This window comes from Heliangelus exortis, chromosome 11 (assembly GCF_036169615.1).
Source record: "Heliangelus exortis chromosome 11, bHelExo1.hap1, whole genome shotgun sequence".
Lineage (NCBI taxonomy): Eukaryota > Metazoa > Chordata > Aves > Apodiformes > Trochilidae > Heliangelus > Heliangelus exortis.
This window is the reverse complement of record NC_092432.1, coordinates 10608134-10630559: the sequence shown is the minus strand read 5'-3', so window position 1 is coordinate 10630559 and position 22426 is coordinate 10608134. Positions and strand designations below refer to the sequence as shown.

At 44.7% G+C, this 22426-nt stretch overlaps 1 protein-coding gene across 7 annotated transcripts in view; it reads left to right on the top strand.

The window, feature by feature from the left end:
- CSNK1G1 (casein kinase 1 gamma 1) overlaps positions 1–22426 on the top strand; it is a 107430-nt gene that overhangs the window by 23824 nt on the left and 61180 nt on the right. For 2 of the 7 annotated variants that reach the window (XM_071754475.1, XM_071754477.1), the window contains one exon: positions 16628–16737. The exons of 4 other annotated variants lie outside the window; for them this stretch is intronic. The gene's annotated coding sequence lies outside the window, so the exon portion shown is untranslated. Of the gene's footprint in view, positions 1–16627; positions 16853–22426 lie in introns of those variants that run through there. One more of the 7 variants, XM_071754478.1, reaches the window with a different exon arrangement.

The window sequence follows — 22426 nt, the reverse complement described above, 5'->3', positions numbered from 1 at the left end:
ACTCATCTAGTTCCAACCACCCTGACACTGGCAGGGACTCCTTCCACTAGACCAGGTTTCTCCAAGCCCTGTCCAACCTGGCCTTGAACGCTTCCCAAGATGGGACATTGACAACCTCTCTGGGCAACCTGGGCCAGTGTCTCACCACCCTCATAGTTAAGAGATTCTTCCTAATGTCTCACCTAAAGCTCCCCTCTTCCAGTATAAAGTCATTCTCCCTTGTCCCATCTCTCCAGGCCCTTGTAAAAAAATCACCCTCCCCAGCTTTCCTGTAGCCCCTTCAGGTACTGGAAGGTGCTCTAAGGTCTCCTTGGAGCCTTTTCTTCTCCAGGCTGAACAACTGCTTCACCCATTTCATGACTCCTGCTTGCCCACACTCCTCTGTAAGTTAGCATCCCATCTCATGTCATCACTCATCGTGTCTTCACCTTTGTGTTCCCTTAGCAGAGGTGTGCAGGCCTGACTTCTTCCCAGCTCCAATGAAAGCAGTGCCAGATACTTCCACTCCTGAGTTTGTGGTCCAGAAATAGGCATTGTCCACTGTCAGTGGTAGACCTGGATCAATGATCCTGGCTTCCACAGGAGAGTGCTGTGCTGTCTGAGCAATTGGGGTTGACTGCAGAGTGGACTTCTCCAGGTGATGCTGAAGGAAGCTGGCTGGAGCCAGAGTCCTAGAGCCTGTGTCAAAAGAGGCAGTGAAAGCCATTGGTTATTAAGAGTGATCCTGATGCTGTGTGGTAGCAAAAATATCCTTCTGTACATGAAGCTTTCTACTTGTATTAGTCATCCATCAGGCTTCTGGATGATTTAAATGCTGAAGCTCTCCTCAAAGAACAGCAATATCTATTTGTAGAAAGGTACATAATGTGAAGTGCAGTTCCAGTATATTAGAGTTACACTGCTTGGGATGTTCTTGGGAATGCTGCTTCCCCTGTTGTGGGACTTCATGACCTGTAAAACCCAAATCAGAAATCTGTAAGCATGTAAGGCTTCTTGTTGGTCTTAGTGACTTGAGTGGTGGTGCTGTTAGAGCTCCTCAGTGTTTTCCATTCCTCCTTTTCAGTGCAGCATAGCTACAACTGGTGGGTGTTGGTTTCCAAACACTGATAAACCCTGAGGAAAAGGGGACAGCGACCAAAAAGATGCTTTGCAGCATTAAAGAAAAGATATTCTTCCAGTAGGGCATGGGGGAGACCCTAATTCAAATAGTTCAGGACCAAAACCATCTTCTGTAACTCTTCAACTTGTACTGACTTGATCTGAGTGTGAAAATGTCTGGAGCTGAGCTGGTCCATTTTAAAGCTGTAATTCATTTGTCTCTTCTGTTTACAGAAGATCTTTAGGACAACTGCTAGCTAGGTGGTTATTTACAATACAGCATGTTTGTAGTCTCCTGAACTTAGAGAACACTCAAACCTTCATGGCTTTTGTAGGGCGTAAGGGTTCACTTCTTTGCATTCTAACCCAAAAATTAAACGCGGGGTTTTGTCTACTATTGGAGATTCAGACTGACAAAACACTTATTCTGCTTTATGCAGTCTGGCTTTTATGTAACTCATTATTTTTGCTCAAATGTTGCAGATAGTCTGTTTCCTCTAGCAACAGCCACCAGTTGTTTAGCTGAACAAGACTTAATTCTTTAAAATTGACCTGTAAGAAATGTGTGAAGGCGAACATGGGGGCGGAACAATTGTAAGTCAGCATGATTTCCATTTCCTTGCTAAAAGCCCAGTGCAAGTGTTGCAGTTTGGTTTGAGCAGGCATGGATCTGTATGTTTTAGCACTGTATGGGCTGAGTCTATCTGGCAGATATGCCACCCTGCTGATCCTCCTGTGGGTTCTGGCTTTCAGCTGGGCTTCTTACCTACTTGTAGGTCTTCTGTGATCAGACTTTGTGCTTTGCAAGACTGACTTGTATTTTGCAAACCAACTCCTGTCTTGTTTTTTCTGCTGGGTGAAAAGGGGACATGGGGTGAGTATTCTTAATGGTGACTGCTGGGAGGTCCAAGCAGCTCCTCCCTCTCAAACATCCCTGTTCTGGACTGCTCTGTATGGGAGAAAAACGCACAGTGACTCTCCTGGGGCTGAAAGATCAGGATTTTTGTGGTATGTTTTGTCTTCTGTGTCTGCAGAAACTAGATATATCAAAGCAGAGCTGTCCTCTTTCCCACAAGGATATCTTGCTCCAGATCCTTTTGTGATTCCTGTGTGCAGTTTGGACATCAAGGTGGATACTGGACAGCCAAGGTGGCTGTAAGGGTGGTCTCCTGGCTGGACCTTCAGTCAGCTTCTGAGCAGTCTGGTTATGATGCAGTTTTGAAAACCTGAATGCATGAAAAAGGGCACAGATAATAAAGAAAAAATTTATTGGTGTTTTACCCAGGGGTAGTAGTGACTGGTCCATACCCAAGATTTGGTAGAGAAGTGTGGTACTATAAATGGCTTCAAGATTTCAGAGGTCAAAGTATCTGCTGGCTTAAGTTAGAGATACTTCTGCTGAAAATAATACTTACCTACTGCTGGAAGTGCTTCAGGACACAGTGCAGATGCTGCAGCCTTCATAATTGGGGATTTTGGTATGTGTTAGCCTTTGCTTTGGTTCTTCTTCAGAAGTTCTATATGCCTTCCACAGAATTTTGTTATTGTTCAAGCAGGAGGTAACTCGCATGTCCATTTCTTCTAGTGAGATATGAAACTGGTTCTCAAAATAATACCTCAGACTCCTTTCTGTTGTGCTGCTCATATCAGGCTGACATTTTCAAAACTCAGGCATGGGAATACTTAAAGTAAGACCTTGCTGAAATGAGCTCATGGGTCACATGCTTCCTGGCCACTAGCTGGGTTTTAGGGCACTTAAAGGATGTCATCCTTGCACAAATTAAATTTGTATCTCCTTTTTAAAAACATAACTCCTTTTCAACATTCTACCACATTATTTTACTTGCTAAATAGCTGCAATTTTGGAAATTCAACTTTTCTGATCCTGTGTTCTGCTGGTGGGGCAGGGGAGGGAGACTGTGTTACATCCCACAGTCTCAGAAACATGTGAGGGTAAAAGATGTAATTTCAGCAACTGTTGCTACTGCAGTTAACACAAATGAAAGCCTTCATGTTTTTGGTATTCTGCTGTTTCACAGGATGTGAAAAAAGCTACTGAAAATAAAAAAAAAAAAAAAAAAAAAAACAAAACCAAAAGGGGAAGCAGAACTCCTCAAGAACATGTGTTTATTTTCAGAAGAATCATCCATGTCCAATTGTCTGCATTTTAATGGAATAACAGTGTGACTACCTGCTGCTTCTGCTGCAAAGGATGATGCCATCTACCTGTACATTTCCTAGGGCTGCATCTGAGGCTTTTTTTAATCTCATGGTAGGAATTCAGCTGGGGAACCTGACAGAAAACCATGCAGTTCTGGAGTTGGCTTGCTGAGAGGTCAGACAAATGTCAGAGCTAATGAAATGGAGAAACTTGAGGGTGTTTGGATGGAGGAGCGGGAAGATGCCTTTTAGGGTAACTAAATTTTAAACAGGATAAACCATTTGATGTGTATCACAGAATCACAGAATATTAGGGGTTGGAAGGGACCTGAAGAGATCATCCAGTCAGATGATGGACCCTGCCAGAGCAGGGATCACCTAGTGTAGGCTACACAGGGATGCCTATGTTCCAGGCATGGCTGTTCTGGTAACCTAGGGGCCTCGCAGCTCTTCAAACTACCTCATTCCTGTCTCTTTCAGCTCTCAAGAGACACTTCAAGCCTGGCTTTGACCATCACTTTGTCCTTCCTTGTACCTTGGAGGTGGGCAAAGTAGAAAGCTGGGAGCAGGCAAGGTGAGGATGAGTTGGGAGGTCATGGTATGCTCAGGCACTGCTCTGCTCTGCCTGGCCCCTCGCTGGGCATAGAGGGTTTAAATCACTCCCTCCTACCCAGCACTGGGCTTGGGACTACTTGGGTGTGGTGCTTCCCAGTGCTTGTCTGTCTCTTGCTCCCTGGGGTGTCTCTTCAGCACTGAAGTTGTAGAGCTGGGACCTTGACCTATGACTGCCTGCTCCCAGAGGCTCATTTTGGCTGGAGTTGCCTCGTCTTTAATTTCAGTTTTTAGCCTGGCCACTAAACTACTAAGGCTGCTGTAGTCTAATCATGGGCTGTTACATCCCTGGGGATGGGGTGGAGCAGTCTGAACAACTCTGTGTGGTGTGGAAGCAGTGTTTCTGACTCGTGGGGTTCTGTAGAGGACGGGAGGACCTGTTTGGGGATTCAGCTGAAGGAGAAAAGTAGATTAAAAAATATTAGTGGGATAAACTGATGGCTAGCTGAGAAAGGTTTGCTGGCTGTTTATTTCCCTCAGGTCATGAGAAATCTGTGGGTAATCACTTAATTGTTTCACTTTTAAGGTTTTGGAGGTTCACCTTGAACCCTCTCTCTTTGCTTCAGCCCTCGCAGGTGACTGAATATTAAACATGCCACCATGTATCTGAGCCACTCTGTGATCATAAGCAGAAGCAGAGTACATATGGAGCTTTGACTCGCACCCAAACTCTGCGGTTGTGCTGTTGTAAATAGATCTGTGAAAGCTGTTCTGGAGCAGTGCTTGGATGCCTGAGTTTGCTGATTGCTTTCCTGCAAAAAACCCCACCACCAGGAAAACAAAACCTTATTCATTTATATGATCTGCATCAGATCGCCACACAGATCATGCATTAACTGGAAAAATTGTAATCCTGGGACCTTTACTTCAAACAACCAAAACGTCATCACTAACATGCATTTCCCACAATAATCTAGGGAATAATTCCTGAAAAAGGCCATGAAATCTTAATCCTTTTATTTTCCGAGCATGTGAGTGTATAAGAGAGGCCAGAGGAGATGTGGGCATTGTCACCTGTATTTGGTACCATTTCAGGAGAAGCCAAGAGGGTCCAAGCAATGAGTAAAGTGAGCTTCTGTGTGGCTGAGTCGGTGAGGAACAGCCCCACTACGAGCACTGGGCTGCTGTAACTCTTCCGTGTTCAGATAAACATCTGGAAGTGGCATCTTCTCTTTCTGTTCAGAAATCCTTTGTTGTGAGAGGTCCCAGGTTGTAGTCTGCTGCCCTGTGGGACAAAAGCAGATAAACTTCAGATAGAAGCTATTCAGCTTGCTTCCTGGGCAGCTGACAGGTAACAGTGAGTGATCTTTCAAGGTAAATACATGGTTGCTGTCATCTTTGCTTCCTCAAGCAGCAGTGGAGCTTGATGGCATGGTAGGAAATCACTTCAGAGAGTGTAGGTAATGAAGCAAAGTCCCCTGGGGAGGTTGAGGCAACTGTTGGATATCTGACTGGTAGATGAAGACGTGGTCAAGCAATGATTCATCACAAACAAGGCTTTGACTGTATTTAAGTCAGCTGCCCCTTTTTCCCCTTGCAGACTTGACCTGGTCCTGAGACTTATTCTGCAGGATGATGGCTGGACAACCATGGTTGAGTTTTATTTTTCATCCATCAGACACTGGAAAAGTCCAGTTTTTAGCATTTCCTTTAAAAGACTGCAGATGTTAGGTTGTGCTCTGTGTCTTTGTATCCTAAGCTTTCTTCTCCAATTGAATGAGAATCAAATCAGTGCAGTTTTTTGAGAAAGCAGTATTCATGCAGTTCTTTTTCTTGCATATCAATGTCACCTAGAAAAATGTCACCTTTCCTTTGTAGATGTTTAAGTTGGCCACACTGAAGATGTATTGAGTTTGACTTCTTTGGGATGCTTTCTTTGGGGACATAGTGCTGGTCCTGTGAACAAGGGCACTGATTAATCTCAGATGAACTCTGAATGAAGATTGCAGGTTCAAAAAGGAAATACCTCGCTTGGTGCAAGCTGCAGAGCACTGTGCTGGGAGCTGTAGGTACCAAAGGTTACTCAGTTTCTGCAAGAAGGACAAGTTCAGTCAAGTGGGGAAAATCAGCCCAGCATTGTTGAATTAGTGTGACTGCAGGTCATGAAATGGTCTTCAAGGCTTTAGCTCCAACATAGAGCATTGCTGTGGGTTTCCTATGGTCTTGGCTAAATTTGGCCACTGGCCACCTAAGGTGGGGTATTGTGTCTAAGAGGAACCTTTTGTGCCACTTGGTGTGTTTTCTCATGCTCTGGTTGCGCCTGCACTTTCACAGCATGAATTTCTTGTGAAAAATCTTAAATGTCCTTGTGCCACCTGCCTGTTTCCATGATCTGTCTCGAAACACTTTGCTGTAAATGGCATGAATTTTCTTTCACATGTCCTGATCCAAAAGGATGTTTTGTAGCTCAATATAAGGCCATCTGCAGGTTTCAGACCACAAAAGATGACTTTTGAAAAGTGCCTGCTCTACAGGCCAGTCCTGGGCATTGTATGTAGATGCTATCAAGATGCTGCTGTCTTTCCTTGGGGAAGACTTGGCTTGTAGGCTGAAGAATTGGGCTTTTTTTTTCAGCTTCCTCAAGGTGATGTTGTTTGTCAAAGGGGAACAGACCCTATAATGAAGTAATTAATCTTGAAAATACTGTTTAAAGGTAGTGCCTGAAAGTGAACTGTAGTAACAGAGAGCAGGATTTCAGCAATGCATTCTTAGAGGCTCAGCTATTTATTTATTTAACTGAGGATCTGGCAGTGGGAGTGAATTTGGATGGAAGTTGGTACCTTCCAGGGGACACACAGACACTTGGTAGTGGAAGTTCTCTGGCCTCTCCTGCAGCTGGGAGGCAAGTCTCTGTATGGGACAAAACCCTCTTCTTGATCCTGAAAAAAGCTAATGGGTGGATTAAGGTGTCATCTGTGCTCAATAACATTGGTGCTTGTGGAATAAATGCTCAAGTTTAACATGAAAAAATCTGACTGTTACTTGTCCCAGCCTATGTCTTGCAGGGTAAAGGAGTGTTCCCATCAGGATGTGCTTTCCCTGGTTACAGATCTCTGTGAGTGCCTGTGTTGCATCTCTTCTTAAGTAGAAAAGATAAACTTAACTCTTAAGTCTAGATGTGTGGGGAAAAAGTAGAACATTCTCCTCCAACTTCAGGAATCAAGAACTTCCTCTGATGGTTGCTCCTTGCTAACTGTTTATTTCTTTGCTGGGTGTTGGCATTGGTTTGATAGCCCAGTGGAAGCTTTAAAATGTTTTGTGATCTCTCTGCACCAGATTCTTCTGATTTGTCTTTGTATTATCTTCTTTTGGCTCTTGAGAAATCTTTAGGCTTTTCTCTGCATTTTCTCTTATAATTTCTTAGTTGTTGCAGCAACACAGAGCTGATGGGACTGGTACTATTTTCTTCACTCCTGTGACACAAGACAAGACTTGGGGAAAAGGCAGGATGCTGAAGGTTTAGGTTAGATATTGGGAGGTTTTTCACCCGTAGGGCAGGTGAGTGATGGAAGAAGCTCCCCAGGGAAGTGGTCACAGCACCAAACCTGCCTGAGTTCAAGAAGCATTTGGTGATGCTCTCAGGCACATGGTGTGCCTGGAGGTGCCCTACACAGGGACAGGTGTTGGACTTGATGATCCTGATGGGTCCCTTCCAGTTCAGCAGATTCTGTGATTCTTTGTCTTCTATTTCCATGCTTCCTTAGGCCTTCATTTAGGTACTTGTGAGATAGCTTCAGTTTGAAATATCTGCCATGCTCACTCTGGCTTTTTTATGGAATAGCAAGCAAGCTGATATGCTTTATATCATAAAGAATTTTATATATTTTGTTTTACATTTGAATAATTTATTTTATATAAATTTTATGATTTTATTCTATAGATGAAGAACAACAGCAGAGCTAGCTGGTACTGTCTGCTTCGGGGGGAAGGTTGATCACCCATCAGGGCATCTTTGTCCAGAGAAAAATACCTGTACTTTTACCCAGTGAATGCTGATTCTGTAACAGGGGGAATAAGTGACTTTGAGAACAGCTTAGGAAGTGTGGTTCCAGTGTCTGGATAATCCAGTGTCTAAAAAGACCCAAGTTGTGAAGCTTTTCTTGTGGACAGGGATGAGTGACTTCTCTCCTCTGTTTAATGTATAATTATGCTGTTATGCTGTATAATTGAGCTTGGGCTTCATTATTTCCCTCGGTGAGGGAGCATGTGGGGATTGCTCTCCTCTGGCTTTATCATAATAGCTGGAGAAATTCAAAGGCTTTGAATTCTTTGTTAAATGGGATTGAAACACACAAGTGGGTTAGAAGCTTGCAGAACGGGGATACCGACTCAGCAAAGGCCAACACTTAACTCTAATTCCTTGAGGAATGGAGCAAAATATTTCTTTCTGCTAACTGCCAGGCTTTATTCTTTCTCATCTGAGGTGGTATTTATAGTTTTAATGGTATGTGCCTTGCCTTTCCTTCCTAATAGATTGTCGGTCTAAAAGTGGATGGAAGATTTGTTTGTTTTGGCACAATATTTGCTTTATGTAGGCATGTCTAAAGCTGACAGCAAACAGAGAAGCCAGGCCATGAACTGTGCAAAGTCCTCAACACCAGGGAAAGGAGAGAAGCAGGAGAACTTGTCATGTAAAATTACCTCTCTGGAACGGAAACATCAGCTTGCTTCCCCTGGTAGCTTCCATGCCATTTTCTTAAGCTGACGTTGCTCCAAAAACCACAATGTCAGCTTGAACACTTGTGTCAGTGCTGCCTGTTCGTGCAGCTTGCAATTGTTGCTTGAAACTGAATCTGCTTTGGGTTGGGGCAACCAGTGTCCTCCTTTTGGATGTTGGATAACTTCAGTGGTGATCCTCTTCTAGCACCAAGGAGTTCAGATCTGAATGGATGTAACCAAAAAAGCAACATGACCTGGAAGAAGCTAGCTGAGATGTTCACTTTCTACCTAAGTACTGTTTCTTGATCTGTAAAATGAACATCAGGTAGTGGGGCAGTGCTGAGAGGGTTACTGGTAGCAGTGGCAGAGGTTGGCACAAGGTAAATTCACCACGATGACCTCAGCAGAGTGGCAGTCCTGAACACATCTGGGCTTTGATGATGGAAATAAATGCACTGGGAAGCTGGAGGTCACTTTGGAGCTATTGATTGTGACTGAAAAAAGGGGCTGCTCTGTGTGCACAGGCTCACCAGGCGTCCCTGTTGTGTGGGACTGGGTCTGGGTCTGGGCTTTTGGTGTGGGGACAGTCACTGCCTTCTTTAGGCTGCCATGGAGGCAGAACACTCTCTTTTTCCTTGTCATGCAAGATATTGTGGATTGCCAGAGGTCCTTCCTGGCATTAATACTCTCTTGCAGCTTGGGCATGTTCTCCATCACCTAGCACAAAGAAGGGGTGATGTTTGGCCACCACATCTGAGAACCTGCCTTCAGGATAAGTGTGTGAAGGAGGAAGGGGTGGTGATGTCTCGTAGCCAGGCTGATCATTTGCAAATCTAAATTTGTTCAATTACCATGTACTTCAAGGAGGAAATTTGATGGGCTTGGTGGTACATAAAGGCAAATGCTGTCAGCTGGTGGGCAATGGGAAAAGAAACTTCCAGAGCTCATTCCAGACTGTCACTGTGAGGAACCAGTGTTCATTGTCACTTCTTATGCTGCTTGTGCCCCCCAGCCGTGTCCCAGTGTGCAGGAGGGTTTTCCATGGGATGCCAGTTGGAGAGGCTGCTTCTCCTGATGCTCTGCTTACCATCACACAGGGACTTTGTCTTGGCTAGCAGTGGAAGCAATTTTTACAAAGAAGCTACACCTTCAGGAGCACGAGGAGGACAATGATGGGAGTAGGATGGTGCTTGTTAAGAAATCTGGAAGAAGCTAAAACACCCATTCAGCTCTTTAAGGCACTGTCAACTTGCTACCTTCAGATTTGAGGAAGAAAAACCTCACAAAGCCAACCAACAGCAGGAATATTCAAATATTACAATTTTTGAAAGCTGTTTAGCTTGGTCTGTGGAGTTCTGATGGCCTCTGCTTGGCTTTTCACTGTGGGCTGGTAATATGGGTTGCTTCCTTGCCATCTCGGGGAAACAACTAATGACAAACATTTACTTTCTGTGAACAAACTCTACTGTCTGTCTGTGTATCATGGGATTATTATGCCTAATTCCTTGTCTGAGGAAGTGCAGGCTTTTATTGAGCTTCTGATGTTTGTGTGGGTGTAGCCAATCTTGCAACTTGCAGGCACAGAACAAAACCAGTAACCCAGCCTGTACCTTGCACCAGGGAGGAGGCAACTTGTCACTGCCAGCAAAAGGAGTGACCTTTGCTTTGTTTAGAAATAAATAAATTCAAAGACAAACAAAAATAAACAAAGGACAGGATGATTTCTCAAAACTCCCACAGAGCTCCTAGCATCTTTTGGCCCTCCTGCAAGGGGGCTGTACTTCTTCAGTGAATATTTTGGCCTCAAGTTGTTCCAGGGGGGATCAGATTAGGTATAATGAACAATTTCTTTACTGAAAGGGTTGTCAAGCCCTGGAGCAGGCTGCCCAGGGCAGTGGTGGAGTCACCATCTAAAAGACATCCATATATGGTCCTTATGGACATGGTTTAGTGGTGGACTTGGCAGAGCTGGGTTAATGACTGGACATGATGATTTTAAAGGTTTTTTCCAACAAAAATGATCCCATGATTTTGTTTGGTCTGCACATAAGTTTTGGCACCTTTCACTGGTGTAGGCTCTCTTGATTGATCTCTTCTGATGGCAGAACTGCTTCAGAAGGACACACAGCCTGGAGCTCTGAAAAAGGTGAATCTTAAATCTTGAAGAGCAGGAAAAGGTTGTTCTTCATATGCTGTAAGGATGCTCCTCTGCAGGATAAGCGGGGCTTTCTGACAGCTTCTTTTAGGGCTGTAGCACAGCTGCAGTGCTGCCTTCATGGAGATTTTATAATTCCATAATGGAAGACAAATCACTGCAGCAAGTTTCAGATTTTGAGTGTAACGGTGCCTTAAATATTAAATTCTCTCACTTTTTAAAAGAAGTCAGCTATACCAGTAAAAAAAATGACCCTACCAAAAACAGGGGTGGAAGAGAACGGGCAACGGCAGGAATCAAGGGGGCCACTTTAGTAGCAGCTTTGAGATTTTTTTCCTTAGGCTGAAGCAATGTATTTATTAAGCCCACGTAAGTAGGTTTGATTAGCCAGGGCTCTTAGTTCTTACATTTTCAGCTGCCTTGTGCTCTTTAACCTCTGCATGTGGTTGCAGGGTTTGTCACCCTTGTGTAACAGCAAATTGCCTCCAAAGAAACAGCAGCATTAAAGGCTGGGGGAGATTTCTCTGATTTCTCTCTGTATTTAGGTGTCGGGTACATAATTTCCCCTGGCTGCTGGAAAACACCTTTAAGTAAGGAGAATCACAGAATCATCAAGGTAAAAAAGACCTTTGACATCAAGTCTTACCGTCAGTCCTACATCACCATAACCACAAAACCGTCTCCCAAAGAGCTCCATCTACCTTTTTTTGAACACCCCCAAGGACAGTAACTGCACCCCCTCCATGCACAGCCTGTTCCAATGCTTCACCCCTCTTCCTGTAAAGAAATTTTTCCCAGTATCCAACCTGAACCTCCTCTTGGGTGCATCCCATCCAGCCCTATAGATTTGTGCATATCCAAGTGGTGCAGCAGGTCACTGACTATCTCCTCCTGGATTGGGGAGGGGGTCATTCTGCTCCCTGTCTCTGTCTCCTAGCTTAGGGAATTGGATTCTTTCTATATAACTGGTCCTATTACTAAAGACTTCATTAAAGAATTCATTAAGCACCTCAGCTTTTTCCTCATCCATTGTCACTATGTTTCCTCCTGCATACAATAGGGGATGGAGGGTCTCCCTGGCTGTTCTTTTGTTGTTAATATATTCATAGAAACATTTCTATGACCAGAGAGGCCAGATTAATTTTTAGCTGGGCTTTGGAGCTTTTAATTCTCTTCCTGCATAGCCTCACACACTTTTGTAGTCATTATGAGTGGCCTGCCCCTTCTTCCAAAGGTCATAAACTCTCTTTTTCTCCCTCAGTGCCTGCTGTTCAGCCAGGCTGTCCTTCTGTGCCACTAGCTGGCCTTGCAGCTCATGGGGATGGTCTGTTCCTGGTGCCTTCAAGACTTACTTCTTGAAGGGTGTCCAGCGTTCCTGGACTCTTATATTCTTCAGAACAAATTTCCAAGGGATTGTAGCGATCAGGCTACTAAAGAAGTTAAGGTTTGCCCTTCAAAAGTATAGGGTGGTAGTTTTGGCACCCACCTTACTGATACCTCTCAGAATTATAATTTTGTGGTATCTGTGCCCAAGGCGTCCTCCAGCCATCACATCTCCTACCATCCCTTCCCTGTTCACAAAGAGCACAGAATCACAGAATCAGCCAGGCTGGAAAGGACCTCTGAGATCATCAAGTCCAACCCTTGATCCACTACCACTGTGGTTTCCAGCCCATGGCACTCAGTGCCACATCAGTCTCTTCTTAAAAACCTCCAGAGACAGAGAATCCACCCCCTCCCTGGGCAGCCCATTCCAATGCTTGATCACCCTCTCTGGAAAGAATTTCTTCCTAATATCTAAGCTAAACCTCCCCTGGCTGAGCTTAAGCCCAAGCCCTCTTGTCTTACTGGTAGCTACTTGTGAGAAGTGCCCAACCCCCCCCGGCTCCAACCTCCTTTCACGGAGTTGTAGAGAGTGATGAGGTCTCCCCTGAGCCTCCTCTTCTCCAGCCTGAACACCCTCAGCTCCCTCAGCCCTTCCTCACAGGACTTGTGCTGGATCCCTTCACAGCCTCCTTGCTCTTCTCTGGACCTGCTCCAGCACCTCAATCTCCTTCCTGAGCTGGGGGGCCCAGAACTGGACACAGGACTCAAGCTGTGACCTCACCAGAGCTGAGCACAGGGGCAGAATCCCTTCCCTGGACCTGCTGGCCACGCTGTTCCTGATGCAGGCCAGGATGCCTTTGGCCTTCTTGGTCACCTGGGCACACTCCTGGCTCATGTTCAGCTTCCTGGCAATCCAAGTCCCTTTCTGCCTGGCTGCTCTCAGCCACTCTGTGTCCAGCCTGGAGCTCCCCATGGGGTTGTTGGGGCTTAAGTGCAGGACCCGGCACTTGGCCGTGTTGAACCACATCCTGACTCTCTGATCTGTCCATCAGGGCACCTTTCCTGGTTGCCTCACTCACCAGCTGAGTCAGAAGTTATCTTGGACACATTCCAGGGACCCCTTGGGCTGTTCCCTCTCTTCTGTGTTGTAATTCCAGTGGACAACAGAGAAGTTGAAGTAGAAGTCCCACACAGGAACAAAGGCAGAGAGATTTCACCCAGGTGTTTAAAGAAAATTTTATCCACCTCACTGCCCTGGTTGGGAGATCTATAGCAGACTCCCACATTTTTATAAGACTTGTTGGCCTTGCCCCTAATACCGATCCCAGCACACTCAACCCTCTCATCACTAAGATCAAGTTCTAGACCATAACATTCATAACAATTCTTAATATACAGGGCCACCCCACTGCCTCTCCTTCCTTCTGAAGGAGCTTGAAGCCATCAATTGTGGCACTTCAGTCATGAGAAGGTGACATCCAGGCATTAAAACTAAAAGACATGGACATTAAGTGTCAAGTTTTCTTGTGTTTAATCTACACTTGCCTTTCCTCCTCTTGACATCACCAATACTATGCGTGTGTTTTATGGGATGTTGATATTCCTGCTCACCATCCCTCATGTCTCTGTGTTGCCAGTTTATTAGTCAGCTCTTACATGAAGTTTCTTCTGATGAGCAACCTTGAGACAGGGGCCAAGACAAATCTATTGGGCAACCTCGAGACTCTGTGGGATGGAGTCATGTGGACTTGGCAGGGTTGTCTGCTTCCCCATCTGGGCTTTTCCTGCCAGTGCAGGTCTGAAAGTTTAACCTATGCAGGCTTCACAGGGTGAGCTGCTTACTTAAACTCACCTAAACTGTTGGTTTGGGTCAGGTTTCTCTTTTCATCCTCTCTTTATGTGAGGCTGAGTGGTGGCAAAGAACAACTTTTTTGACTTCTGTGATGCTGAATATTGCTGGTATATGCTCCCTGGAGGACACACCTAAGCTGGGATGAATCTCGCCTTATTTATGGTGTGTGTAGATACTCAGTGCCTAAATCCTTGCATCAAATTAGATACTTGTATGAAGCTCCCTTTCTGAAGGCACCTACTTTTGATGCACCTTCACAACTTCATTCCTTTTGCATGGAAGTGGTATTTTCTCTAGGGCTTTGCTGCTTCATGTAGTGGACACTTGAACGCCAAGAGCACCATTACACCGGTACTCAGGGCTAGGGGCTGCTAGAGGCCAGACTATTTGTCTTTTGTCTCCTGAGCCACCAGGGAAAAATGCTCAGCAGCATCAAAAGTGATGCTTTGCACTGATGAGACACAGGGCATGTTCTTTTCCTTGTTTAGTGGTCTCTGGTCTTTGCAGCTGTGTACTGGACATGGTGTTGTCTACTATGCTTCATACCAAACAGGTGTGTTACATCTTTGGACCTCTAAAAAGCATATTTACTTAAGAGGGTTTCAGAGACCGAGATCCTTAATCTGACCAGTGGTTTCAGAAGCTCTTTTTAGGAGTGGAGATGAGCCTTGGCAGAGATTTAAAAGACGTGTAGAAGTGGTGTATAGGGGCATGGTTTATTGGTGGACTTTTCACTTCTGGATTAACTGTTGGTCTTGGTGATCTTAAATGTCTTTTCCAGATGAAATGATTCTGTGATTCTAACATTTGAGAGTCTTCCCAATGTTTGGTGTCTTTCTGATCTGATGCAACCAAGAAACTATTCTGCTTGTTTGTCCTCATCTTTTTGAGGTATCCTGTGTGTTGGTGGGACAGAGAAGGGGCAACCTGTTCCTATCAGGAGTGAGAAGCCGAGTATGTGGACCTGCAGCTCTCCTCTCAGACTGGGGTACAGAGAATCCCAGCAGTACTGCTTTCTAGTGACACTTTAGTAGTGATGTCAAGAACACTTGACAAGGCTGTGTTCTTTCACGAGGAACACATGAACCTTCTGTGTACCTGTGTTCAACTTGACCACATTATTGGTCAAGCACCTACTTGACTTAGTCTGGGCTGCCTGTCAGCTCAGGCTGGGTTTCACTATCACAGCTTCTACCTACCCCTTGCTATCAGGAGTTTTTCAGCATTCTTTGACTTGATGAGCATTTCTCTTCCATCAGAGACTTTTCCCCAGCCCTGCACACACGCACCATGAGAGTTCTGTTAGTTCTGAACTTGATACTTGGATTCCTTTCTGAAAGCAGAAATCTCCATTGGCTGGGATAGTGCAAAGGGGATTTTTTTGTGTGTTTAATTGCCAAATTTGCCATTCTTTTCAAGCTCTCTGAGCCTGTCTGCACTGCATCTCCAGGCTTCTTTTCCTTGCCAGGCAGATAAAACAGTCATAGGCTACTGAGGTTCATCTGTGTTAAATTATGCTAATAAATCTGCAAAAGTGGTGTTGCTGCTAGTGATGCAAGCCTGCTCCAGAGCCCAAGCCAACGTGGTGGTCTTTTGAGGATACCAATAAATGCAAACTATGTCCATAGCTACCCTGGGAGCACTTGAATCAGCCTGCTCTGAGTTATTCCTTGAAAATGCATGTGGCTGTCTAGAAGTCATCTCTTTAGTAGACCCCTTTTTAATTCACATCCACTGTCTGGAAGGAGGAGGTTAACATAAATAAATCTGAGGTGCTGTTTTTGCTGTTAAACAACCTGGTATTTTAAGGGAAATAAAAAATACAGGTGTAGGTATTGCCTGGATAGCAGAGAACATTTGCAGGGTTCTCATCATGCCCCAGGTCTGTTGGAGAGCCTTTGCTACTGCCAGGTTTGGGTTGTTTTTTTTTTTGTTTTGGTTTGGTTTTCGGTCTTTTTGTTGTTGTTTGTTTGCTTGTTTGTTTGCTTTTTTTGTCATTTCCTCTTTAGCATCCTCATCAATATCTATTTCTGCTGGAACTTGATCTTATGTGGCCTCACACAGCCTCTTTTGCAAGCAGAGATGGTGCATCCTGAACGTTGTGCTTTTTGCCAATCTCTGAGAAGCCTTTAGAACACTGGATTTTAAAGCTGGGGTGGGTTACTGTAACGTCAAGAGGTAGATCTCAAAAACTTGGCCAATGTGATGGTTCCCTCCCTGGGGCTGCTGAGGATGCAGTTTTGGGGCTGGTGGTGTGCAGGGAACTGTGTGTGGGCTGAACACCTGTGTCATTCCAAGGTGTTTGCTGCTGACAAACTGGGATTTGGCACTCTGTCAGGCTTTCATGCAGAGGGTTGTGTGTCTTGACTCCTACAGCAAGCCTCAGAAGATGGAGGGGAGCTGATCTGGTAGTTGATCTTCAGTCTTTTCCTTTCCCACCCTAAAATATGCAGAGCTCATGTTTCATGAGGGAATTTTTTTCATCTTGTGTTCATTTAGCTGTTCCAGCGTAATCCAGCTCCTCATAAAGAGCACTAATTCTTTTTTCTGACTGATTATGGTCTGTAGTTCTTTGTTACATACTAGGAATATGTGTCCATGGCTGCTGGCATGTGTTTGGCTTGAACTCTAACAGGGGAGAGTAGTCAACGAATTGAGCTTGCAGCACACAAACCACTTCCTTGAAAAATGGTCTAGTTTGGGTTTTGACTCTCGTCTTGTGGAAGGAGCTATTTTACTAACTAACTTACTTTTTCCCTCCCTAGCATTCTTGGCTTTCATGCTGAGCTTGTGTGAAAGGCACGGAAAACAAAGTTCAGGGATGGGTGCTTGGATCGCTCTTGGTGAAACAGTCAACAGAGATTCACCTGGAAAGGTAGCTTGCCAACACATTTAGTAGAGGATCATACAATTAATGTGTTTTAGCACACATCCATAATGTCTTCAAGGAAAAGGATTCCTGGAAGTATGCATCCCTTGGATGGAAAATGGTGTGGGTTTGTTTGGGTTCATGCCTTTCTTTAAAAACTGTAATTCTAGGATGTGAACTGGTCAGTCCTCTGCATTCAGTAATAAGTGTAATCATTCTCACTTGTCCATCCTTCTCCTATCCTAGCACTTTAGACTTAAGTACTGTTTGTATGCCTCATCTTGTAAGGCACTTTTTCTGCCCATGGAGCTCTAAATAAAGCTAACTGTGCAAGCCGAAGATGAAATTTTGGGGTCAAATGTCTCAACATAAGCAACTCAGATTGTTTAAAAGGCATCTGTAGCCTTCAGGGTGGGAAAGAATCTTCCAACCATGGGACATCTGATGTGACATGCACCTGCTTGCCATAGGCTGCAGCCAGCGTTGTCAAAGCTGTTACCAGGTTGAAACTGCAACAGAGAATTTTGACCTACTTTTTCCGTTTTTCTGTTGTTTCACACAACATTTAGGACACTTAAACCAGGTCAGTGTAGTGCTGTTTGGGCAAGCACAGCTAACAGCTGATCTCCTCTGTGGAAGTACTACTGGGATGCAGGTAGTTGAAATACACTCCCATAACAGGGGGTTTAGTGGGAACTGTCTTCTACTAGAAGACCCTCAAGGTAACCAGAAAGTTCTTGAGTGGGAAGGAAAAAGGCCAGAAAAAGTATACTTTTCATGCCTGCATGAAGAAAGCATTCAGCTTCTACATCCTCCCGGCTAATTCTGCTGGTTTAGATGGCCAAGCACCAGAGCAGGATCCTCTTCCTGATCTGATCAAGAGAGGATATTTGGCTATCTGTTGATTTTTCTCCTTAGGAACAGGGCAGACCTCATAGCTCTTCTATTTGCTGGTTTGTAGGACAGCAACTTTGTCAGAAGTGAATAATGGGTTCAATTGCTTTGGAAAAAGCACTTCTTTGGGCAGAAGCAGGCCAAGAAGTGGAATGCCATTGAAGGGAATAGATGAGGCAGTGGGATGAGAAGGCCTGAAGGGGCCTGAAGCCAATGGAGGTGTGTGTCCATGCAGAAGAGAGCAAAGCTATAGCTGAAAAGTTTACTTAGGAAGAGCATTAAAGCCTAGGAAGCTGTTAATGCATGGAAACAGAGGACACAAGGTCAGCTTGTTCCTCTGAACTTAAGGGTGGAAGTTAATAAAATGAATTGGCAGATGTGAACAGTTCATGTGTGTCCTGGTTTCAAAATATTCTCTAACTGCATCTTGGCTGCTTTACCTTTTCCAGAGGCTGAACCAATTGTCCCAGTCTCTGGCAAAGCAAGCAAAGTTTTCTCCTTGCTGAAGGCTCTACTTTTTACACAGAATGAGGGTGGAAGCTGGTGATCTCATATCTGTGTGTTCATAACATGTCTGTTGAGAGCCCTGGAGGATTTGGAATTCTTTGAAGTGATGTGGTAAGTAGGACTCTGCAGATCAAGAGACCTACCATAGTGTTACACGGATGTGTGGAGTGGACATTGAAAACCCCAGAAAGAAGGCATGTGCCTTGCCCTAAAGCAATGATCTTTGAGTTGCTTTAAGAAAATGAGTTCCTGTTTCTGTAGAGAGTGAGATGAGATCATCCATCCCAGCAGCAAATGGGGCTTTCTTGAAGCTCTCTTCAAAAGAAGAAAAAATAAATTACAGGGATGAACTACTTCTGCATGATTGATGATTGTGCTGATTGATTCACCAAACTTTTACAGCTTGATTTCTTGCATGTTTGGACTCCTTCATGAATCAAACCCCCATGCAGACCTGAATCAGGTCTGCTCGATTTGATTTGAAGAAGGGGAATTCATTTGCAATTTCAGTTTGGATGGATTTTCTGCAATTGTGCCCCAAACCAAGACTTTGCCAGCTCTTGGTCTTATCTTGGAAGGGTCTTCAGGGTGTCTCAAGTAGGTCAAAGAAACATTCAAAGCAAGGGAAGCCAGTTTTGTTTTGGTTTGGGGTTTTTTTTGTTTTGGTTTTGGGGGTTTTTTGTGTATGCTTTTTTTTGTTTGTTTTTTGTTTTTTAAGGGTTTGCTTTGGCTTCTTCACACAAATGCTTGTGTTTGCATTGTCCTTTTCTACTGCTGCTTTCAAACTGAAGGACATCACTGAGGAAAGGGGATGGATGTGAGCAGTGTCTGTGCCATAACAAGCACTCTGTAAGAGAGAAACCTTCCCCTGTGCTCAGCTCTGCTGTGGATCACAACAAGAGCTGCCTCCAACACTGTCTCTGAGCTGGTTTCTAGCACTAGCACTGTGGTTTTATCAGTGGAGGAGAGGTCGTGATTCACATCTTGAGTCTTAAGTGTATTGAAGCGTGTAGGATACAAAACTAGTTTGGTTTTTTTATTATTATTTACCTGTCAGTGCTTTAAGTAATTTCTTTTCAAACCTTTGCCTTTCGTTAAATAACTCTTCCCATGTCTCCAGCTATATTGTAGTGAGATGAACACTGGAATTGGACTGAGTCACCATTAGAGAAATATCTTCATGCAGCTTGGTTTAAATGCAAGTAGCTTTCAGAAGCAATTTTGCTGAGGGTGTGGAAAGGTAGGAAGGAAAATTGTTACGAAAAAATTGGAATCGTGGCAGGAATTAGTCCTGGTGTTCTGAGTAGTCTTTAAATATTAATATGACTGACTTCAAATTACAGTCTAGTCTTCATTCTTCTCTTCCAAAGTCTAGTGCTTTATTAGTTTTCCAAAGCCATATTTGATGCTATCTTTACCACAGTTGTTTTTAGTACCTAGTAGCAGTAGTGAAAGATCTTTGTTCTGCTTGGTGTACGGGCAGCTGGGATCTGCTCGTAGTGTTGGCCCTTATAAAGATGTTCTCAAACACTCTGTTCACTCATTTGTTGCTGATCTGAATTCCTGTGTGCAGGAGGCTTTCAGATGAGGGAGAGGATGTTCAGTGTTTGCAGACTGTCAGGCATGACCTTTCCATCCTTCTCCCTGGGGAGACCTAATACAATGGGGTAAGGATGGAGGCGGAGTGGCTTATAACTGTTGACAATTTGTTCCACTTGCCAGAAAAGGTGTGCTTAATCTGGCAGGTTGCTTGTCCCATCTGAGCTGTGCTGATCACAATGGTGTCTCAAACCAAGCAGTGTATTTCTGATGTCGGAGCTGAAATGTGGCACAAGGGACCTGAGACAAGGCTGGAGTCTGGAGGAGGGAAAGCTGTGTCAAGGCTCAGGAGTGCTTGTGCTTGCAAGAGTCCTGAGCAGCCTGTAGAGGAATGGTGTGCTCGTGCTGAGCACTGGCAGAACATCACCTACCCTGCAGTCACTGAATCACAGAATCTCAGACTGGTTTGGAAGATACCTTAAAGATCCTATCCAACCCTCCTGCCATGGGCAGGATCACCTCCCACTAGACCAGGCTGCTCCAAGTCCCATCCCACCTGGCCTTCAACACTTCAGGTATGGGGCAGCCACAGCTTCTCTGGGCAACCTGGGCCAGGGTCTCACCACCCTGAAGGGGTCTCACCCACTGAAGAATTTCTTCCTCATATCTCACTCTTCCCCTCTTTCAACTTGAAACTGATCCCCCTAATCCCATCACTCCAGGCCCTTGTGAAAAGTCACTCCCCAGTTTTCCTACAGCCCCTTCAGGCACTAGAAAATGCTGTGAGGTCACCCCAGAGCCTTCTTTTCTCCAGGCTGAACAACCAGGATACTTTCAGCCTTTCTCCATAGCAGAGCTCCTCCAGAATAATCCTTGTGGTCTCTTCTGGACTCACTTTAAAGCTCCATGTTCTCCTTGTGTTGAGGACTCCAGAACTGGACACAGTGCTCCAGGTGGGGTCTCCCAGAATGGAGTAGAGGGGGAGGATCCCTGCCTTCAACCTGCTGGTCATGCAGCCCAGGACATAGTAGGTTTCTGGGCTTTCAAAGCAAACTCTCATCAGCTGTTTGAAACCTGAGAAATTGTCCTCCGTTACCTTTTGGGGGCTTTCAACTTTTTTTTTTTATAGCTAGCAAAATGCTTGTCTATAATGTTTGTGCCAGCAGGCAGCCAAAGAGCTTTGAATAGATCTGCACCTAGGCATCAGGTTCTGCTGCAAAACAGCCTCACAATCTGGTTCCATCTACTCTGCAGATGAAAAGCTGGTATTACTTAGGGCAGAAGGAAGTTCTATGGCTTCTGGAATCACAAAGGAAAACACTGTCCTCCTTCCTAATAGGAGCTTCTCAGCCTCCAGAGCTGTGCTACCCTTCATGTCTCACACAATGCTGTGCATTGTTTGTTCCTAGCTTAAACTGGGCAGGGATTGTGTAGAGACTTCTGCCACCCTTTTTTCTATGTCTGAAGTTGTTGCCCAAGGATTATCCAACCCTGATGAAAATAATGACTTTGGTTTCTAGGGAAAACAAATCCTTCTTGCTGTCTTTGTTTTGATTAGGTGAGCTTTTCAAGGTGTTTTTTTAAATTATTATTATTCCTAGAATTCCTCTGTTCTGCTCTATTTCTTGGTGAGCCAGTCCTAGAAGCAGTCTCTCATCATCCTTGTGTTTGATTTCTTTTCCACAAGAAACTTCCTTAGTTTCAGTGACTGTCCTTTTCTAATGCTGCTGGGTTGGAAGCCTGCCTGCCTCTCCTGCCAGCATGGGCTGGGGTGGGGTCCAAGCCAAATGCTCTTCTGAAACCTGACAGAGTGTCATCATTGCCCTGCAGGCTGGTTTCACAGAGCAGGTACAGCTCCACTTGCATCTTCACAAACAGCTTTGGAGAGCAGTGGTAATGCTCCCCTCAAACGAACTCGGCTGCTGTCGGTCTGTTGGAGATGTCTGGGATGAAAAACCTGTTCATCTTGTTTGCCTGTAACAGATGCTTCCTGCTTATCCATTTTAGTTTTAAGTGTTAAATCTTGAATTAATTTGAGGTCCAAGTAAAGCCTGGTAATACTGAGTTTCTGGTATGTGAACACCTCCAACTCTTCTGCCTCTAGCAGGGCATTTCCCACATCACTTGGTACCACGTGGGGTCTTTGGTGTTGGGAGCTTCTGGGTTGGTATGGCCAAACTGCTCAGATGGACACGATACAGTGGTGTTCAGATGAGGCCTGATTATTTTCAGGCCTTCTAGGTTTGCTGCAAAGGTGCTGTGGCATTTTCTTCACAGATCCACCTTTGTGCAGAGGGACAAGAACTCATCTGCTTTTCAATCTCTAAAAGAGGGCTGCTGAGTCACTGGCTGGATGAACTGTCCTGTTGGTTGTAACCTTACCATTAATATAAACTGTTAATAATCCCACTGAACCACCCATATTTATGTTGCATTAGGCATGCAGATGTATGGGTGTTTTCTTTACACTATTATTAGTTCCTCAAGGTCTTCCTAATGCACAGTGGAGGGACCAGCGCTCTTCCTAGATAAATGGAGTCCTGTAGACTCCCTGTCTGATACAGGAGCCTGCAAAACTATCTGAACATAAACAGTGGCAAGTAATAGCAAAATTATGTTGAAGTTGGGCATTCGTTGTATTAAATCTTGGCTCTTTTTGGCAGAAGCTTTAAAAAAAAAAATATCTAGGGAAGCAGCCAAAGGTGGGGAGAACTATGTCCTCGTTTGTGCACACAAACAGAACTGCAAGTGGAAA